We start from the raw sequence: 16,913 nt of genomic DNA, 5'->3' as shown, positions 1-16,913 counted from the left end.
ACTAGGAAAATATTCATGTGATGAAAAAAACCAAACTCACAAGGTTAAAGTTTGCAATGTGAAGGCACAACAGTAATCAAATTTCCTTTGTTCTAGTTACATAAGTGAAAACCAAATGTCTGCCAAATGTCTGGCATTCCCAATGAGGTCTGGACTGATGAAGGTTAGCAGCATTTTTGCAAGCTACTGTTGGCAAAATCTGGAGTTTCATGGACAATTTCTCAGAGAAAACTCACATCTTGCATCAGAGCTTTGCTCTAGCCAGTTGCTGAGGAAGATCTGTAGACAACAGACCTGTTGTTCTCGGCTGCAAACTGAATCAACTTGTATTTTCCCTAAAGAGTAATTTTCAGGTATTTTTTTAGACTTCCATCACATCTTCTTTTCTGCAACATTTTACATCACCATAGTCTCTCCTACTCTTCCACAATGCATACATACCACAACTCCTCTAGCCTCTCCCAAATCTCTGCCTTCCTCAGACTGTAGCCACATACTGTACATTCTTCATGTTTGTTTACCCAGAAAAAAACTCCACTCTTTCCCCCAAGACATACAGCCCATCCAGTCCCTATCTTGCAGGTGCTTTTTGCAACTTTATTAGCTCAAAGAAAATGTCATATTTGTCAAGGGCCGACTGAAGCAAAAGGCTGTAGGAGTGTGGAAAGCACAAAAGGTGAAATAAGCCTACATAAAACTTCCTGGGGGTTTTACACTTTTACACTGAGAGGAGGTACGGGCTACTCCTCTGCTCTTTGTAAAAGGCCTCACTCCAATTTACATGGATTTCTGTTGTTTCCAAGGACATGAAGCAGCAATCAGGAATTAGTGAGGTAAAAAGGACTTGAGACACACTTACCTGTGCTTTCCACGCTTTTTCTTCTTGTTCCCATTGGCTGACTACGTTGCCTTCACGGACAAAATCTCCTAAATGCTCATCTCAAAGTAACTTTATCAATACAGGATCTGTTTCACGGAAATCTTTTATATCTACTGTGAACTCCTTTCTTTTGATGCTGTTTAAATGCTAGAAGCTTTTTGAGGGAGCTCTACAGCGTTCAATTCCACATCAGTAAAAGTTCAATGGGCTGGAAAATAAGGAAGAGAGTGTCGGAATCAGTTTCTGGGATGCCTTCACAAAACTCATGTGTTCAGCAGTGTGCTGGAGCCAGGCTATCAGTCCTAAAACAGCTTTCGCAGAGAAAACTTTATTCCACATAATTGCCTGGAGTACTCAAGTGGCTTCAAATATAGTATCTTCTCCCTTTAGATGTTACTACAACTTTGGGTAGCCAACTGTTTTGGTTCTTTCTCAGAAACATTGGAAACATCTGTCTGTCCATAAGAGAAATGGAGGGATTGCTCTGGAAGAAACCAGTGTTTTGCAGCTATAATCACAGCGAAGGTGACTAGTTAAACAGCTATCATCATAGCAAAAGCTTCTCTTATGCCTTTGCCTAAAGCTTTTGTGTCCAAGCCAGATAGTCTGGGTTACATACACTGTGAAACTCGAGGCAGAGATTCTTATCTGTGGGGGAGCAGAAGACTTAGGGACAACTTCATAGTGAGAGTTTGATGTTCCTCTACTGCAAAACATGACTTTGCAGGTGCAACACAGCCCTTATATTCTGAAAATGTACAGATGTGGTCATGCCCAAAATTCATATCTAGACATCAATTTCAGACTCTTTTGGAAATTGAGAGAAAATGAGTGAGATGTTCTGATTTAACTGAAAACATAATTCAAACAAGTTTTGATCTAGAGTTCAGCAATGAAATCTACAGTGCAACCCCTTTTGCTCAGACTGGAAGGATGCATATAAAGGAGGAGGGTTTGAACTACTCTTTTCTTTGCGTTCCATCTGTGCAGCAACGTCTGGAATTTTCTACTGTTGATAGCTCTGGCATACAAAATTATTATTGTCAAAGCAATGATTTAAGAGTGAGAAAGGAATGCAAAAATTTGCAAAGGTGGAATGTAAAATATACAGATAAAACCTTCATTCCATCTCACACGATTATACAAAATACAGCTTTCCAAGGGGATTAATATGGTTTTATCATCCAGTCCCAGGGTAAGACATCTGAAAAGTTTATAGGAAAAGGAAAACAAATATTGAGAAGTCCTGGAGTAAACTGTCTCCCATTTCACCCTGATGCTTACAATTGCTGAACGTTGATATACTGCTGCAGCACCAGGGCTGATCCTTCTTTGGATCAGCAATAAAGAAAATGCATTAGTTTGACAGTTGTAGTAAATGAGCCTTGAGCTTTTTCTTTTTTATTCATGGCTGGTTAGGTGTGCGGGTCACGTTCCAGCCTCATTAGTGAATAGTGGCAACTTAAGTCTAGTTATTAATTCTCTGGCTTGCAAGTTGTTAACAGATGAAGCCCAACAATATTGACATAATGTTGGCTGAACCAGGGATTTCTGAGTGTAGCAGGACTTTTGTTTCCTGATGAAAAATGTCTTGTTGAAGAAAAAGTAACTGCTTCCAGCTAGACAGGTTCACATGGGCTAACATTACATCTGGTGTGTTAGCAAGTGGAAAAGTTACATGCTTGAATGTTTCCGTTTGGATTTTTTTTTTTTTTGGTAATTGTTCAAGACTTCTGGAGATCCACAAGCAATTTTTTTTTTCCCTCTGGAGTTTAAAAACAGATTTAATGACCTAAACACACTTCTTGCTCTCCCCAGGAAGTGAAATTTTGCCTGAGTACAATGGTTCTTGATAACTTAAAATACCAATATCTTTTATTTAAAAGATGGAGTCTTCATCTAATTTACTCTTAAATGCTTCAACAGTCTCAGTCTTCTAAAAGCATACATATTGTATTCATTCTGCATCATTACCAGGTCAAAACTTTCAGAGGACAACTATAGATGTTCACGATTTACTACTGTATGACAAAAGTTGTATTAAAATGGAGCATGGGAAACAGAAAATCATCACTGTTACTTCTCATGTACCCATGATCACAGTACCCCAGCATAATACTGAATTAACTGAGGTCTACTTAAATTCAGACACCGTTTTCTTCCTTCTAATTACAATAGCATAAGTTCTATCTGTGTCACACATTTGCATATGTGTTTGTGTATACATGATAATTCCGGTTTCTGTCAGTAATTAAAACACAACTCATAGCAATAAGCTAAGACTGACTTCTAGCCCTTGTAATCTAATTAAAGTCCAGCACTAGATAAAGTAAAACATCATGTTGCCTGACAGGACTGCATCCATTGCCTCCTGCAATTACTAAAAAGACGTAAAGAGAATTTATGTAATTTTCCAGTCTCTTTATTATCTTCTGAAAGCCATTCATACATCTTTTATTTTCCTAAAATGTGACCTCCCCTTTTCAAAACTCCTGTAAAATTAACACCATGGCTTACCTTTCAATTTAAAATTAAATTCTTGGGAAATCCAGTGAAATGAATCTCAGGCTATTCATGGTTACCCAAGTTGCTTTTCTCACTGTGACTCTAGTCTGAACCGGTGAGCTGAAGGAATATTGAAATGTCAGCATGCTGCTTGCCTATAAATAAAGAACAGGCATGTAGAGTGAGTGGTGTCAAGAGGGGAATGACGAATCATGTGCACATATAACCCTACATTTCTTGTGTATATCCCCCTTACAGCTCTATCCAATATTGACATGTAATTTCTGCAGTGTAATCCAAATCACGTTCAAAGGACGGACAATTTTTATTACCATCCATCGTTGTCAGGATCACTTGAACAGCATGTGTAACTGAACTCTCCAAGAGACAATCTTTTTCTGTGAGAAATGCTATCAGAACACAGTGAGCCAGGAAGAAATAGGAAAATCAGAAGTTTGTAGCACTCCTGAGAAAGAAAACTGAACAGATTCTACTGGACCAAGTAAAAATGTTTTAAAAGGGTGTCCATTGGAGCTGATTTTTGATTTGTCTAATGTCTAATGTTTCCAGAGTCCTGTTATGTGGGTCTTTTATGTTGAAATTATTCATTAAGAGGCCTTACAGTTCTCATACTACCTTTGTCTTCAGTCAGCCTGGCTAATACACACATGCTACCTGAAAGCTTATTTCAAGCAGTCTACCAGAAGTATCGTTATTATTAAAGGCTAATGAGGAATCCAGGTAGAAACGGTAGAATCAGAAACCATCTAGAGGGACTATCTCATAAGACTTTTCATTGGTGAAGGACAGAGACGTGACCACTAAGAAGGATGAGCAGTTTTAAGGAACAGAAACAGAGTGGTGGAAGCAAGAGAACAAAATTGCTCTACACATTCTAGTTAATTTCTGGCTTCTAAACACCCCCAAATACCCCCCAGTCTTTAATAACTTAATCAAGGAAATAAAAAGAATAAAAGGAGACTCTGAGATGTTTGTTACTCACAGAAATTCTGGATTTATATTTGATATCACAGCTTCTATGTTTGTGATGTCAACTGCACATCTGATGGATTCCTCATTTTTATCTCAGTTACATTAATCATTTGTCAGCTGCAATAAAAAGTTGTGTTTATGTACTTATTCTCTGTATAATTTTAGCCCATTTATGATGAACTTATAGGGCCCACTTTGATCTAGACTGATCACAAGAAAGTTTTGCATAGGTTTTGGCACAGCCTCAGGAGTTACATCTTCTGCATTTCTCCAGTATTTCTGGGGGAGCCAGTTCAGTGGTGAACAGAATCGGTGGCAAGAGAGATGTATCAACACACCGCTTCCTGGTAAGTGAGCCTTATAAAAATTATTTTGAGCTTCTCAATAAAAGTGAAGTAGTTCTTGTGCACAGCAAATATCATCACATGTGCTCTACCCACTTTATGCCCCTTAAGAAAGCTGGAGTGTTCTGCAGTTGGTGGAGCCCTTGCAGCCGGTGGTGTAAAAAAGAACATAAAGGCTGTTTATTCAAGGGCCTCTTGCAAAATGTGGCACATGGAAGCTGCCAGAGCCAGAACTTAAGCACCAGGCTGGTAGAGACTCCCTAGGCTTGCGGCCAGTTGCAGAGGCACCCAGCATCTAAGGATTACAAGGATGGCTTAAAGTCTTGCCGATCCTCCCCTAAGGCTATGAATTCATTCATCCTGCTTCTAGACTCACAGTGTAAAAATTCTCTTGCAGTCTTTCAGCTGATGCATCATTTACTTAATTTGGCAGGCTCCCACTTACATCAAGACTGGGTTTCCCCATCTGAAAAGCAGCAAAACCATGAGTGCTTTCCCTGAGTTGTAATCTGGCAGTGAGGATGGAACAGAAGCTTGGCACGGGTATTTCCGTATACCTATTTTAATCCATGTCAGTAGATAAGGACATATATTCCAAAGAATTACCATCAAAACAATTGAGTCTTTCTGCCAACTTCAGCTGGTTTTGGACCAGGCATGCAAGCCCTCGCATTATCCACAGAACACATCCAGTGTTGAAGCAATCCAAAGGGAGAACTATGAATTTTCCAGGCTTGCAGGCTCATTTGATGAAATCACATTTATGGGGCAATAATGCCATTCCATTTCTGTCCTTTGCCTCTTCTCACAAACAACAAAGCTGCCAATTTCTGCCAATTGTGAGAAATTCTGAGATGTGAATGTTTATCCATTAGGATGTGCACAGAAAATACTGAAGAGTGAAGTTTCAAAAGGCAGTGTTTTGAAGAGAAAGAAAGGAACACCCACATAATTTCATGGCAATTTGTTAAATATCAAGCCAAAGGGAAATCAAGCCAGCTTCCTGGAGCTGGCACTGTGAAAGTGGCTAGTTTTCAAGCCTTAAATTTAATATACTGCTCGCAGAATTTATCACATCCAATTCTTTTATGACAGACAGTATAACTTGATGTTTGTCTGTGATGGAGAGCTATACCAAACTGTGGTCCTGAAGCACTGCATTGTACCGAGCAGTTTTTTTCTCTTTACACTTCAATAAATTTACTATTACTGTGTGTGTAGTGTCCACAAAATATCTATTATAAAATAACAGTATTGGAGATTCACCAGTGCCTGAAGGTTCCATGCATATTCAATACAAGACTTTTGCAGTTAAGCCAACAGGGAAAGAAATAGCTTAATAAATGTGACATGAAAAGAAATAGAGCAAACAATACAGATAATTAAACAAAGCAGGAAAATCAAGGCAGGAGATTATTTTAATGCAAAACTTGATCTGAGGTGAGAGAGGACAGAGCACTGGTAGCTGACGGGGATACTAACTACAGTATCTCTTGAGTTCTTGTTCTTAATTGGATCTGATCGTGACCTCCATCATTTTGCAAGTGTTGTAGCAGGTGCTCTGCTCCTTCTCATCTTCTCCTCCCCACTAAACCAGAATATTACTGAGAAAGAAGTGCTGTGAGGAACCATACCTAGTAAAATCTGATCAAATGAGCTACAGTACCCAGGCTAAAGAGCTTATTAGTGTGATTATAATGACACAAAGAGCTTCCAACTCAGGTTGGTCCCTTTTGTGTTGGGTACTGTATAGATGCACCGCTCCTATAGTGAATTGTTTACTGGCAAAACACATGGGAAAAAAAAATCACAGATCAAAAGCAACACACGCAAAAACCACCACCAAAACCACCACCACCACCACCAACTCAACAACCAGACAAGAGGAAGGAAACACAATGCATATGGAAACTGTCAGGCAAGTGAAATGGCATTTGACTGGAGATGGCAGAAGCACGTAACTAACTCTGCCTCTCCAGGGCTCCAGCCTTGTTAGTTCAGTAACGCTACTTACTCCAGGTCTTTAGTGACAAGGGAGAAACACCAGGAAAACGACATTTGTATTCTCTAGGCACAATCTCCTGGACTCTATGACAAAATAAATACACAGAATCTGTTTGCCTGACTAATTTCTAGTAAGCAGAACAAGAGGAAAGAAAGATAAGGTAAAAGCAGTTATTTAAATTTCCACATCTTGTCACTAAGGTTGATTTGGTTTAATGGGCCTTTTCTCCTTGTGAACGATTCAGACGCACAAGGGAAAAAAGGTCCCTTTCTTGGGATTAGGATCACTCAGCAGTATTAAGAAATGCTTTTACATTTCTAAAATGTTCTATTGAGGGCATGTTATTTTGTTTTAAATACACGTATCAATGTCAGACACCTACTGTCTTGGAAGCGGAGACAGACCTACAGGTGAAAAGTTTTCAGCTAAATATAGGCCTGTAATACAATGCCATTATAAAAACAAACGGACAGTGACATTTTGAGAATAGCTATGTTTGGAATTCAGCGGCATAAATTACAGTCCTGTGGCAGCCCTACTGGAATACAGTGCACTGGGATTCCCATCCCTGCAGAATGCAGTAAGAATGCAGGAAAAAAATGATAAATGGCAACTAAGTTATGCAAAAATTTCCAGGAAAAATGATACAACATACTGTACAAGAAGGGCATTTTTAATATCTGCAGGAGAAAGAAATCATTCGGTTTATTACAGCAGCTGAAAAACTGTGTTGGCTGTTACAGGATCTGATCTGATTTGCAGTTTGATCCACCATCTTCAACCAACAGCTGAACTAATTCTTGGAAACTGCAGCTAACCCAGCTCTTGTTATCTCTGTGCCTCTGCATACATGGTTTGCTTGTGCATCTACCTGCCACAGCGCTATCCAACAAAATTACGCTGATATTTTTTCACTCTCTACTGGTCCAAGTGCTTCAGCTGTATGTGTTCAGTGCCAAAGACTGTTGCACTGCAGCACTGGCTGGGTTTGTACACACAGCACCGGTCGGTACTCGAGGGCCCCTGGTGCTTCTGCTATGACAAATAAGCAGCAGAGGAGGTTCCTGCACTGCTGCCTCAGGCAGCCTCGCTTTCTTTTGCATTCCAGTCTCTAGCTACTTGGGCAGCATCCCTGTTCTTTAAAAATACTTCCTCCCTGTTCTTTAAAAATACTTTTCTTGTATTTCAATATTGACACTTGCAACTTCAGTGTATGGTTTTAAGCTACACCTCTTATGTTGCTCTTGCTTGCACCGACTGCTGCAGAAATACTTGGGAAAATGAGGTCTTTTTTTAAAAAAAAAAAATTTATTTCCTTCTCTACTGGTCTAGTTCCCATACCCAAGCTGTTTCTCATCCAGCTTCTTTTTGAGCTCCTGCTTTACACTGTTTTATGATCTCCCTTTCTTTCTCAGCCTCCTGCTCCCAATAAATTTTACTTGTAATATTCCTAAATGGGGAGATACAACCAGGGCCTAATATATATCACAGTTTGGCTTATTAGGGCATAGGACTGTTACCTTTTTGGTAGCACTCATTAGCACTTTTAACAGTGGGTTCTGTTTAGAAATCAAAGGTGGCTTAGGGTTGAACATCCTGGGGAACATTAGTCTAAGAAGTTTTGTTCCGTGTAATAATGTTAATCTACATTAACACAAAATATTAAAATGCCATAGAGATTTTCTGGAACAATGTTACTAACATGGCCAAAGGTCAGCACTTGTTTTAGCTTAAATCAATGACGACTGTATGATGGATTTTTATATTAGTAAGAGCAAGCTGTTTAATCTTTAACAGTCTTCGTTCCCCTCTGCCCTCCAGCAAACCCAGGAGTGGATACAGGAGAATATTCAAAGGAAAATACATATGATTTTTTTTTCGCTTGCTTTCAAGCTACTGGGCTACTGTGGCCAATAAGACCTCTTCTCACCTGAATGAGTTTCCTTTGCTCTGGACTTTTGGTTTTTCAGAATATTTTCAAATGGTAGGTATTGTTTATAGAGAAAACAGTATAATTTTGAAGCCCTTACAATATGTTATGTAGAAACAGATAGTCACTGACTTGAGATGCACTAGAAACTTTATTCTTTAGAAGTTAATGTCTACGAGAAATTAGATCTCCATCAGCCTTGGGGTTTTCCTCATAGCTTTTGTGTATTAACAGCGAAGGAAGGAATGCATTTTGTGCTTGTTCTTCTCCCACTTTCTGAACAGAAACATGCAAAATTGCCCAAGGATGAGGAATAATACTATAAAAAATGGCAGTGCCATTCCTACTGTCTTCAGTGTGATTTTTGGCTGTGATAGGTTTTTACGTTTTAGAACTTGAGCAGAAGCGTGAATGGGCAAACAAATGTGTAGCTCAACCACTGTACTCCAGAAGGCACATCTGCCAGCTTTCAATTCTCTCCATTTTCAGAAGCAGCTGTCAAAATAGTGACTTATATAATAACTTATTAGACAGAGCATTTTAACCTTGTGAAAGTGAAAAAAATATTAATAAAAGTTCTGATGGAAACTTTTTGCCCCTTTAACCCATTTTAAACCACTGTGTATGGCTACCTATTGGGCTCTACATTTGAAACACACTTTGCTTCACTTCCATGACTTAGTTGCTGCACAGATTCAAAACCACTAAAACTTCACACTTATAAAGCACACCAGATATGTTTCAGTTGAAGCATCTACTTGATTTCTTAGGGAAGGTATTTTGAAAGTTTATCCCTTTGCTTACTGGCATAAAAGTCTGAATATTCTCTCATTTGAAAATCCAATTTAAAATAGCATTGATTCAGGGTATCCTACTACTAACAGCCAGGGGAAGCAGCATAGTGATAAATTACATGTTAGGATACTAGAGTATGCACAGTATTAATGATCAAAAGGGTAGTCTGTAACACACTTGAGATATCAGGTTGGTTGGTGCCTACGGGTAAACTGGTAGTCTTTTAGTTTGTCCTCTGTAAGGTCATAATACTCTCCCTGAAGTAAAGCAAGAAATGAAACCCTGATTTATCTATCACACTGACAAAAACTCCTGCAGTACAGTTTACTTCAGCAGAACTACAACTGTAGTTTATGCATACGGCCATGGTGCGGCAGCCTAGTAACAAAAAAAAAAAGGATGTGCTTGATGTTTCAAGAGGTGGGCATTTCCTAATGGCTTAAACTTTGCAACAGGGATTCTAAACACCAGAGAGAAAAATGAATGAGGCATGACTGTTCCCTGCAGAAAATAAATAAATAAAAAAAAAATCTGGCCTTGTTAAAAGCTGAATAGTGAGGGGAGGGAGAGGAGAGAGTCTGAAAATTAGATGGCAAAGGGGGGTCAGATTACATGCCCACATAAGCAAAACTGATCAAAGAGTAAGAAACGAAGGCTTGATTTATGTCTTAAAAATGAAATGCTTTTTCTTCCCTTTGATACAGGCAGTTAGTACTTCCATGGTCTATGGAAGCTAGTGGATTTCATTAATACAAACTGATTTTCAGTCAAGGGGTTTCACAGACTTTTCATTGATAAAAATACAGCTCAAAAGCCTCTGAATATTCAACCAGTACGGTAAATCTAAAATGTCAAAGAACATTGTCTGTTTTGTTGTTTGCCACAGAGGCTTGTGTGTGAAATGAGAACAATTAGGACGCTCTGTTTTAAACTTTAATTTTATGTGGAATTAAGTGGGTTTAGCAGTTCCAAGCACACTTGAAACAGTATGTAAAGTAAAACTCAGACTGAGGTTTCTTTGCATTTATGTAAATGAAAATTGGGATTAATTCCATTAAAGCTGACGAAGTTCTACAAGCATAAAATCAGTATGAAAAAAGCATTAGCCACAGCAACTTTTTAAGAGGTTATTTCCCATGCTACTAAATTATATAGCTCATTGTGCTTAAAAAATATAATTATTTGATATGGACCATATAAAGTTACACTTCAAATAGCTGCAATTACCAAATATAGTTATTACACAATAAATATCTTTGTGCTGCAATTCCTTATTTCTGTATCTGATATCCACATATTGATAATGTTTTTTGCAGACCAGAAGTAATACAAAATTAAGAAAAGTGGAGAGAGGGACGCCAACCAATTAGTAATTCAGTATAGGCTGCATTATACTTTCATGAGTAACTGTCACTGCAGCAAGCCTGAAAATTATATATCAGAATAAGGTACAGTTTTAAAAGTGAAAAGCACCCTCACACAAAGTTGAAGAAGCCTTTGCTGGCATATTCATGTTCCTTCCGATTACTACATACCCCCCTTTTCCACACACATACCCATCTGACTTACTTGGCTGCCATTCAATGCTTAAAGCGGAGAGAACTGGTAAATGTAACTCTTCCCAGAGCTCCAACAATTACTCTAAGTAGACCATATTCCGCTCCTTTCTCTTCTGCACCTGCTGCTTACATTTAATTGATGTTTTCAAAGGGTGAAAAAGAAAGTGGGAACCTCCAACCTCCTCCACTTCCTTCCAGATATCAAAACAAACTCAACATGTTCTTTCCTTCAGTGTCTATCTCACTACCACTGAGCCTGTTGACACTTTCATCTTTCTAATTTGAAAAGAGATGGAAGTCAAGTCCTCATAAACGCTCACACAGACGGGTCTGTCCAGCTCAATGTCCCATCTTCTGCAATAGCTAATGATATACACTTATGGGAAGAGGATGAAACCCAGGTAAGTAATGGTTCGGAAACCTTCTGAGCCAGAGGCAATACCAGGAGTACTTTTAAAAATATAAATTACAATAATGGGACTTGTTCTCCTTTTTTTAAACTCTCTTCTGAACCCCACTTTATCTGTTGACTTCAAAGCACTGTGTTGCGACAACCAGCGAACTAGCAAGACATGCTGACACCTCTTCCTAGGCTTCAGCTGCTACCGCTCACACTACTGCCACCTCCCACTTACTCACAGCTTTAAACCTGCAATCAGATCACTTTATTGACTGCCCTCTAGTGCGTGTGTTATGGGAATAACAATGCCACGGCCTCTTAATTGATTAAAATTAAGGAAATAAGCATTATGTTCCCTGACAGCTGCCTCTCCTAGGAAGCCAGACATTGCACCCGGCCGTATAGCTGAGCCCAGGATGTTGTGATCAATGGTATAAAATCCAGCCAGCAGTCAGTTACTGCAGTGCCTTCAGGCTGGAGCCTGTACTGTCCAATACCTTTAATAAAGGCCTGGATGATGGGATGAATTGCGCACACAGCAAGTTTAGGAATAATACAGAACTCAGGGCACAGCTGATATGCTGGTAATTCAGAGGGACCACTGCACCCGGGGTATATGGGCTGCTGGGAACCTCATCAAGTTTAACAAGGGCAAAGGCAAAGTCCTGTGTCAGGGTGGAACAACCTCATAAAACACTGCAGGCTGGAAGCCAACGAGGTTGAAAGCATCTCTGTGTTTGACAACAAGCTGAATGTGACTCAGCAGTGTGCCCCTGGCCTATTTCAAAGGTGCCCTGTGGCAGGGCAAGAGGTAACGAGCTCAAGTTAGAACAACAAAAAAAAAATCCCACTAGCTATCAGGAAAAACTGGTACTATGAGGGCAGCCAAACAGTGGAACAAGGGCCCAGAAAAGCTGTGAGATCTCTGTCCTTGGAGATAAGATACCCAAAGCCTGCCTGGACAAGGCCCTGAGCGACTGGATTTATTTGGTTCTGCTCTCAGCAGGGACGTGGCCTAGGTGGCCTCCAGAGATCCCTTCTCATCTGGCAGATTCTGTGTTTCTGTGGGTGCCAGGGTCAGACCCAAATTGGTGTCTGTACAACAACTGTAAGAAGGTGGGGAATGAGTAACCTTCCCAGAGGTGAGCAATTTCTGTCAAAGGAAGCCCTCTTCTGAGTTTCAGGCTCCATCTAAGAACAGATTAACTGCCATAAACCCCTAAGTGCTCAGGACTCAGTACAGAAATAGTTTCACAGAAATCTGATCTTGCCAACAGAAACAGCCATGCAGCACACAGCTACAGTACTTCAGCAGCACAATGATCCTCTGAGGTCTAACAACTTTTTGTTTTTAACCTTCCAATTCCAATATTTTTTAATTAGCCTGTGTTTCTGCCTATGGTTGCAACCCTGGTCAGCCACTTCTGTTTGAGTTTCTGGATTCCAGTAAGGGAAGGGAAGTGTTCTGGTTCATGCTGCTATTTTTCTCCTATAGCTCTCTACTACATTCCCAGACAATTTTGATGGCACTGGCAAGTTACATGTGTCTGGCTGATTAAGAATTTATGTTAGACTTTAAAAAAAAAATTGTAACAGAGCATTCGTTAAATCAATAGGTAGGAATACCTATTTTTGTGATTGCTCTCCCAGGTTTGTTTATGGAGAGAGACATGGAGTTTAAGTCCAGAGGCATTACTAGATCACCTAGTTTTACTGCCTGTGCACCACAGCTATCCAGTACATTGATTCCTTAGTTTATCAAAACAAAACAGGGAGGTGCCTTGACTACAGCACGTAAGGTCACGTGTATTATCTAGTCCCCCCCCCCAAATATGCACACAGAGGATTACATGTATATTCATATACATGCACACACACCTTCATACTATTCCTAAAGAAGAGAGAGAGGAAGGTAACCTGGAGCCAAGAATAATTTACTAAAAGAAAAAACAACAGACTTTGCTTCTCAGCTACATAAGATACAGACTAACACCATATGAGCTCTTTAAATATAATACTCATATGAATAACGCAAAGTAGATGCTGGAGGACTTCTGACTTTAATACTAGGTAACATCATCATTTGGCAGGTGAGATATTTCCCACAGGTCACACAAGTCAATGTGTTTATTCCTAGTGAGTCCACTAACCTCTGCTCTGGAAAGCAGAACTCCTCTACTAGAGCTTCTCCCCCCATCTGATGCAGATAACTCCAGCAATAAGCCCCCAGTGACTGGAACAGATGTTGCTGTTTATTTAATTTATTTATTTTACTAACGCACAGCTGCCAGGGCCAACAAATGAAAAACACTGAATTCCATCAGGATTATCATTTCCAGTGGCCACATGCTAAGACAGATTCCCTAAAAATGATTATTCTTTAAACAAAGGTGTCAAGCTTAAACTTGAACATGTAATGTCTTTTGATAAAGAATCTCAAGACAATAGTATCTGACAGCTCACATTCTGTAAATATACAAGTTCTTGTGTGTGCAAATGGTAACTGATTCTCAGAGACAAATAAGTACAGTGCATGTTGTACAGTTAGGCCATATTTCTGTAATTGTAAGAGTCCAAGCTCAAAATGAGCAACATAGCACTATACAATCCAACCTAAGATTACAGGGATACTAACTATGCATTGTTTTCTTTTGCTTTGTACAGATTGCAATTATATGCAAGTTTCCTTTAATGCAAGCAAAATATTACAGAATCTTGTTTTTAGGAGAGAAGCCTACGGAAAAAAGAGGAAAAGAAAAGCAATTCAACAAAGATACCCTAAAAAAGGCTGCTGAAAGGCAAATTCCCTTGAATTAGAATTCAGACTATTTCAGGTTCTCTATTTTGCCTTCATCAAGACAGTAACGGCCAGATTTCCAACAGCAATGCCGCTGCCTAACTTCCAGATGCTAGAATGAAATTTGTAACCGTGTTACAGGTTCTACACGGAGTGCATGAGGAGAGCTAAGCCCCTTAAAAAGACCTTCCAAATAGCCTGCCACTGAGCAGGGAGCTCTGTCTCGAAGACAAAGACAACACACGAGTACAAAGACCTGCCCTTTCTGGAGATTCAGTGTATGAATTTGAGAGTAGAAAATGGATATTTTCATTTAGTTAGCACCCAGAGTCTAGAAACTGCTCTTAGTAAGAAGCAAAGAGACTTTTTTCTCAGCAGAAAGGCATCTGTAGAGGAGCTGCTTTTGGCCCTAGAAATAGTACACTAAGAGATCATTTGCCTACAAAATAAAAGAGTAAGGTTTTTCCTCATCCCAAGAAAGTCAAACTGACATTTCCTTCCTTGCTTCAGTATTTCTTACCCAGCAATTTATACGAAGTGGGAGTCTTTTGAAGCAGGGGTATGCTGCAAAGTGCACCAGGCTGGGAAGAGGAAGCAAAAGGAGCACGATTATGCCACCTGGCAGCTAGGAACTCAGCTCTCAAGGGGAGAGGAGACTTGGGGCCTGGTCTTTGATCCTAACACTGTTTATGCATTTCATCCAATGACTTTTAAATGTGAAGGTTTATGAGAAGTTCTCACCTGCAAGATTTCTCTCTCTCTCTTTTTTTTTTTTTTAAATCCCCATAGGATTTTGTTTTAAACAATTTAGGCACCTACTAATGGTGATCCTTGACCCTACCTCTCCAAATGCCCATTGGCCTCCAATTCAGCAAATTGCTCTGAATTTCAATAAAACTTCCTGTTTAATACTCTGCAGAACAGGGAGGGACCTTAAAAATATGAAGCTTTTCTGAAGTGACTGTGAACTTGCTGGAAATCATACTGTAGGTTCTTGTCTTGACTATTCTCAGTCTCTTTCTGAGAGTCTCTAACTGCCCTGTGAGTTTCTAGTAATTAACCTTGCACAAAGATAGGTACCTAACTTTTCTCTTGTACTATTTATTTGGTATAAATAAAATTGCTATTGGTAAAAATGAGAAAAACAATTTTTCAAAAAATAAAAACTTGTCTCAGTTTACTTTATACTTATGGCTTATCCATAAACTCTGAAAATAAGTTAAGCTACAATATAAAACATTAAAAAAACTCAGTTTCCAGGAAAAAAAATAAATCTGTACATCATGTGCAAGAAACACAAAGCAAAGTTTTCCTCCTTTGCAAGTACTGTTTCTTTCTCTTATTTTTTCTGTAGAAAGTAGTGCCTACTGACTTCACAAACTATCTGACAATGGTAAAGAATCACTTTATTCCAGACCTAAGGAAGGAATGAAAAAGCACATGCAGGGAAACAAAACACTACTAGGAATTACTCCCCGATTCACTACAGATTTTTTGTCTAGCAGCTGAATGCCTCATCTCCTGTCTAGTACTGATTCATTCATAGAGGAAATCAGTATTCATACGCTCACATAAAAATGATACTTAATAATATTTCATTGTATTTTAAGTGGTGTAAGAGAGACATGGGGACTTATGAGATCTTTCATTGCCTATTTTCTTTGCATCTTCAGGCATACAGATGGACAGAAATACTATTCAGAGATCAGCAGCACATGCAGTATGACAAATTCTTTCTTTACCTTGCATTGGTATCAATTTCCTGCAGGTGCAAAGTCATGTTAGTTCAGGAAAAAAAATCTAGAATGTCCAACTTCACATCTGGCAAATAGGCTTAATGCAACACAGACCACAGGATTTTCCTGTATTGCAGGTAACCTATTTCCCATTACCAGTAGCTCAGTGATTAGACAGCCTCCCAAGAAGGTGGTCTGTCAAGAGAACAAAGTGGAAGGTTTTATGAGAGCAGACAGAATGTAGCTTCGCAATGGCAAAGTAGTAGTGAAAACCCGGGGGGGAACTTTATCAAAACAGGGAGAATACTGTGCAGGTATCAATGAGTGCCTGTTTCTCTAAGGAATTAACATAGATCACGTTGTAATTAGCTGAGATTATGCCTTTTATCTGAGTTCAATGGTGCTATTCAGGTCTACTAAAATATTCCCTACTGATCAACTGTCAACACTTTTTTTTTTTTTTTAAGTCTGAGATAATTAAATGATTAAATCCAGCTTGTCTGAGGTGACTTTCTAGGGGGCAGGGACAGAACACCAGGATGTTTTTGCACTATTGACTACGATGTGACATATGGGCAGGTTACAGGTTATGGAAGAGTAGCTTTGGCACTGTTTGCTTAAATATCGTGTTAACTATAATCACAATCTGTTTAACTAGAAAAGTAGAGTAATGCTGATAGCCTCATTTTTATTAAGAAATGTGTTATATAGTTCTTGGTCGAAGCTCCCACTGGACCTTAGAGTATAATTTGTAATTAGAAAAGCAGGACTAAGCCTCTAAAGGAGCCTACCACTGCTCTTCCTCTAGGGTCATATTTTTGTTAAATATCCTTCAGCTGTATTCTTAAGGTAAGCAATTTGCTAGGGGCCAGACATAAATCTGCTGGCAGGGATGGTTTAGTAAATCCAGAAGAAATCTATAAGAGCCTGAAGAATTTTCTGTCCTGAAACTACCCTGAACTGGTAACA

Source organism: Cygnus atratus, chromosome 4 (assembly GCF_013377495.2).
Source record: "Cygnus atratus isolate AKBS03 ecotype Queensland, Australia chromosome 4, CAtr_DNAZoo_HiC_assembly, whole genome shotgun sequence".
Lineage (NCBI taxonomy): Eukaryota > Metazoa > Chordata > Aves > Anseriformes > Anatidae > Cygnus > Cygnus atratus.
This window is presented reverse-complemented; position numbering follows the sequence as displayed.